This window comes from Rhinatrema bivittatum, chromosome 1 (genome assembly GCF_901001135.1).
Source record: "Rhinatrema bivittatum chromosome 1, aRhiBiv1.1, whole genome shotgun sequence".
Taxonomy (NCBI): domain Eukaryota; kingdom Metazoa; phylum Chordata; class Amphibia; order Gymnophiona; family Rhinatrematidae; genus Rhinatrema; species Rhinatrema bivittatum.
The window spans coordinates 369,414,420-369,420,419 of record NC_042615.1 but is presented as its reverse complement, the minus strand read 5'-3'; the positions used below and the strand labels follow the sequence as shown (position 1 = coordinate 369,420,419).

At 46.4% G+C, this 6,000-nt stretch overlaps 1 protein-coding gene across 1 annotated transcript in view; it reads right to left on the bottom strand.

The window, feature by feature from the left end:
* The window catches only part of TECRL (trans-2,3-enoyl-CoA reductase like), a 423,008-nt gene that overhangs the window by 141,848 nt on the left and 275,160 nt on the right, over positions 1 to 6,000 (bottom strand). The window lies entirely within an intron of this gene.

Here is a 6,000-nt window from a genome sequence, read left to right as displayed (position 1 = left end):
TAGGATAGTGTCCTGTTTGAGGTTTCTCACACAAAAGTTTACAGATGTGAGCTGTTAGGGACTCTTTGAAGTTTCCATGACCTGGGACTCTTTGAAGTTTCCATGACCTGGACCTCTCAATCACTTTCATCACCTGTAACCTGTAAGGACACTCACAAGATAAGCCTTTAGAACATGGCTATCACTTGAAGATTAGAACTGTAATCTTCCTAAGCTGCATCTCATCCATACAATATGTAGATAACCTAAATAATCTATAGCCAAAGGAATGATTGATTAAGTATGGGGGGGGGGAAACAGAGTTAGCTTTGGTATATATTTAGCTCTCCCATGTGTGACTGTAAGTGGTGAGCTTCCAGACTTTATAAATGAATGTCACTATTTAAAGTTGTTGAATCTTAAATTGAACTTCCTAGGGACAATATGTTCTTAAGAACATAAGAACATGCCATATTGGGTCAGACCAAGCGTCCATCAAGCCCAGCATCCTGTTTCCAACAGTGGCCAATCCAGGTCATAAGAATCTGGCAAGTACCCAAAAACTAAGGGCTAGATTTTAAAAGCCCTGTGCGCGTAAATCCTCCTGGATTTACGCGCACAGGGCACTCGTGCGCCGGCGCGCCTATTTTGCAAAGGCTGCCAGTGCGCGCAAAGCCCCGGGACGAGCATAAGTCCCGGGGCTTCATGAAAGGGGCGGGAGGGGGTGTGTCCGGGGTCAGGGCGGTCCGGGGTGGGTCCGGGGCGTGGTTACGGTTCGGGGGTGGGCTGAGAGGACAGTCCCGAGTCCCCCGGCACTGCGGCCTGTTCCGGGGGGTGCCGAGGCGGCACACGCAAGTTACGCCTGCTTCAAGCAGGCGTAACTTGCCCAACAAAGGTGGGGGGGGGGATTTGGGTAGGGCAAGGGGGGTGGGTTAGGTAGGGGAAGGAAGGGGAAGGTGGGAGGACGCGGCAGGAAAGTTCCCTTCGAGGCCGCTCCAATTTCGGAGTGGCCTCGGAGGGAACGGAAGCAGGCTGTGCGGCTCAGCACGCGCAGGCTGCCGATTTTGTGCAGCCTTGTGTGCGCCGACCCAGGATTTTATAAGATATGCGTGGCTACACATGTATCTTATAAAATCCAGCGTACTTTTTAAAGATCTACCTCTAAGTCTATTCCATGCTACTGTTGCTAGTAATAGCAGTGGTTATTTTCTAAGTCAACTTTGCTGTTCTCTTTTCTTTTTTCAGGGAAGTGCCTTTGTATCTCCATAATTGAGATCTGGGAGAAGTAAAGAAAATAGATTGCCTTCATGATTTTTCCACAGTTTATGCAAAAAAATGTTTGTTGTCGAGGAGAAAGATTTTTTTCTACCCTTCCTGCTACTTGCCATGTATTTGCAAAGGTTTCCCCTTTTCTTTAAGGGACGTTGATTTTGTTTTATCTGAGTTCCCTAGGGCCTAGGGACTCAGTTTTTATCTGAATTCTTTATGAAGTGGTGTCTCCCAACTGTGTCCTCAAGGAGGAACAAATCTACATTCATTCCCTGGAAAGAGGAGTTGGGAAGAGAAGAAGACCAGTGGCACTATTGAGGGGATCCTGACTATCTCCAGGAGATCAAAAGAGGAGAAAGGCGGAGTTAGGAGAGTACCCTTCAGGTATTGCATTAGGGATGAGAGTAGATTGCAAGCTACAGGATTGAAAGGTAAGAAATTGAGATTTGACAATTAACACCAAAATTGGAACACAAAAGGAGAAGAATGCTTAAAAACCTACTTCACATAAAGAAAGATAATAGATCTGATAGATGGCATTTGGCTTTAATCCTCCACTTAAAGACTTTAGTAGAGAAGAGTTACAAATGTATTTAAACCTTAAATTGTGATGATGGACTTAACTATTACAAACTGTAAAGAAAATTTCTCAAAAGTTTATATCAAAAATAGGTTTCTGGTCCTTAGAGAGAAAATACCAGATATAATGAATACAAGTGCAGGCCGAAAGAGAAAATATATACTCTGTCATCTACACATTCCTTTCTTAGCTCACTCCCAAGATGTCCCTTTTGGATGAGAGAGATGTAGACTCCATGTCATCAAAGATAGGCAGATCTGGTACAGGTGTTATCCACATTGAATGCTATAAGGATAAGATGTGGATCAGTCTGAATGTCCTTGGACAAATGGATCCTGAAACTATCCCATTTATAGTCCAACAAGACAAATATGCTGCTAATTTATAAGCAACCAGCCATCTATTGCTCCTACCATGTGACAGGGGCTGACCAATGGCACCGGTAGCCCCTCTGACATAGTAGGTCAAAGGCTATCAGCACCATTTTGAAACCAGCAGCCGTGGGTGTGAGTGCAAGAGATGGCTCCCGGACCCCCCGCTGGACCATCAGGGAGTTTTGGTAAGTCTTGGGGGGGGGGTCAGGAGGGTGGGTGGGGGGTTGTAATTAATTTAATTTTAGCTGGGACAAATAAGAATTAACATATAAACATATCAGGGACCCCCCCTTGCCGAATGCAACGTATCTGCCCCCCGGCGAATACGAATCCCGAATGTAACGTATGGCGTCCCTCAGCACATCCCTAAAAAATATACATATACCACTACATTAATGGCTAAACACATGTATATTGAAACAATACACATGAGAACATATGCACATATGTGTGCAATCGAAAAATATATATGTGTTTATTTTACATGTGAGAAAATACCCAACTTCTGCATGGAAACCCCTCAGTTATGTGTGTGTGTTGGTATATATTGAGATTCCTCCATTAATTGACCCAATAATTCTCCAGATCATGGAGACCCTCCTGCAGCCCGAACTCCTCCCAGTTTATCCACACCTTCAAGACAGCTGATAGTTGACAATAAATAAGTATGAGATCACCTATGCAAGATAATAAGCAAATGTCAAGTATGCAAGCAGTTTAGCATATCTATGCTTGTACATTGCTTTTAAAATAGCAACTTATGGATCTGATTTTAAAAAACATTTACTGAAGTAAATGTACTTTACTCATATAACTGGGCTTTTGAAAATTGCTACAATATATGCCATTGACTTGTCCATAATTTTTAATTGTGTAAGTGAAACTGTACCCATTGTAAGTGGTCCTTTGAAAATTGCTATGATAATATTCTACATTTATGCACATAACTATTTTGAAAATGACCTTGTTAGTATGTAGGTGTAAGACACACCCCAACATGCCCCTAACATGTCACGTTTTTCCACATACATTTGCATGTGAAGCTGCATATATGTGCATATGTGGTCAATTTATAAAATATGGAATATGTGTGGTGCTTCACATACACATGTGTATGTTCATTTTTGAAAATTCACCGCATGTGTGTACAGTAAATCCAGTCACTACTCAGGTACCACCTACTAGAATGCCTCTCCAATATGTCGGGAAATTACTCCCTCACAAGGTATACACATGTATTTTTCCTCATATATCAAGAAAGAAATTTTAGAAGACAGCATTTATGTGGGTAAAATGGTGATTTTCTCCCATAAATGCCTCTAAAAATTACTAAGGGGTTAATTTTGAAACATAGTGCATAATAAAGTCAACAAGTTTGTGCAGGATTTAATCTAAATTTCAAAGAAGGTTTACACACAAAAGACTGCTTTGAAAATTATCCCACCAAATCTACTCACACAATTTATAGCAGCTAAATCGTCCATGCAAATTTTTCATGAAAATTTACACACATACGCTAAGGAGTACATTTTAAAAATTTGCGCGATTGCGTTCTTTTGTTCGCGCAACAGGAGCGAACAAAAGTACGCTGGATTTTATAAGATACGCACGTAGCTGCATGTATCTTATAAAATCCGGGATCGGCGCGCGCAAGGCTGCCGATTTTGGGCAGCCTGAGCGTGCCGAGCCGCGCAGCCTTACTCCGTTCCCTCCAAGGCCGCTCCAAAATCGGAGCGGCCTCGGAGGGAACTTTTTCACCCCCCCCTTACCTTTGTTTCATGATTTACGCCTGCTAAAAGCAGACGTAAATCTATGCGCGCCAGCGGGCTGCTGGCGCACCATCACCCGGCCCAGGGGCTGGTCCGGAGGCCTTGACCACGCCCCTGGGCCGGCGCCACGCCCCCGGGCCCGCCCCCACAATGCCACGTCACGCCCCCGAAACGCCGCATCCTTTTGGACACGCCCCCGACACGCCCCTTTTAGAAAGCCCCAGGACTTACGAGCTTCCCGGGGCTCTGTGCGCGCCGGCTGCCGATGCAAAATAAGCATGCCGGCGCGCGAGGGCCCCGCGCACGTAAATCCGGCTGGATTTACGCGCGCAGGGCATTTAAAATCCGACCCTAAGTATGCACATAAGTCCAAACCCTTTCCCAACTTTGCCCTGAGGAATACCTCCACTCAGTCTCAATAAACTTATGCATGAGCATGACATATGTACACAAGTGTTCCCACATATTGGGGTAGATTTTAATAAAGTACGCCCGCTCACCAGGCGCGAACTAGAGTATGCCGGATTTTAATAGATACGCACGTAGCCGCGCGTATCCTTTAAAATCCGGGGTTGGCGCGCACAAGGCTGTGCAAAATTGGCAGCCTGTGCGCGCCAAGCTGCGCAGCCTGCCTCCGTTCCCTCCGAGGCTGCTCCGAAATCAGAGCGGCCTCGGAGGGAACTTTCCTTCCACCCCCCCGCACCTTCACCTCCCATCCCCTACCTAACCCACACCTCCAGCCCTATCTAAACCCCACCTACCTTTGTTGGCAAAGTTACGCCCCTTTGAAAATCTGCCCCATTGGGTGGGCAATTTTGAAAAAGGCAATTTATCTGCATAAAATATTGTTTTAGTCACGGAAGTCCTTTTCAAAATTATACTCAAAAACAGGGGTTTTCAATCCAGTTTTCAGGAATGACACAGTTAGTCAATTTTCCAGGATAGCCACTATAAACATGCATGAGATAAATTGGTATGCACTGCCTCCTTCATATGCAAATCAATTCCATGCATATATTGATTGTGACTATCCTGAAAGCCTGTTTAGATGTGTCCCAGGGACTGGGTTGAGAAACTCTGCTCTAAAAAATCAAATAAAAAGACTAATGGAAGCAATCTACCTTATAAATGGCCTGTGACCGACGGCCCGCAAATGCGCAGTAGAGCGCAGCTCTACTGCGCATGTGCGGGCAAGGATGTCGATCAGAAAAAAAAAATGGCGGTGGGGCCGCAGGAGCGGGAGGAGAAGCAGCGGCGCCGCGCACGCGCGGTGCCGCTGCTTCTCCTCCCCAGATCTGCCGGCAGATCTCGGGGGGGGGGGGTGTCACTCCCGCGCCCCCCCCACCGAGATCTGCCGGCAGATCTCGGGGGGGGGGTGTCACTCCCGCGCCCCCCCCCCCCGAGATCTGCCGGCAGGAGCGGGAGGAGTTAATGGAGCCGGGTGAGGGTTGCGGGAAGTCGCGCTTACGGCGCCGGGAGGAAATGGAGGTGGGTGAAGGGAGGGAGAGGGGGACTGAGTGAGTGGGAGGGAGGGAGGGAGGGAGGGAGAGGGGGACTGAGTGAGTGGGAGGGAGGGAGAGGGGGGACTGAGTGGGAGGGAGTGAGGGAGAGGGGGGACTGAGTGAGAGGAGAGGGAGGGTGGAGAGGAGTGGGTGGGGGAGGGGGGTGGTGAAGAGTGAGGGGAGAGAGAATGAGGGGGAGGTGAGAGACAGAGGGATGTAGCCCGTTTTAACGGGCTTTACGGCTTGTGTTAAATAAATAACATGAGTGATTCAATCTGTCTCCAAAGCATGTGCTAATCTGAACAGGAAATAGGTTATATCTCTGGCAGTACTTTCCCTAATTTTCAAGGACTTTTAGTACTATGCTGAAAATTTTCAAGATTTCGCAATAGATAGAGATGTACAAATTTGACTGGAAATTCTGTTACATTAAATGGACTTTCATAAGCTGTCAACTTTACTGAACTCAATGGAATAGCAAACAGTGGAAACATTGTAGAGATGGGGGAGTGAATATTTGTCTTTAT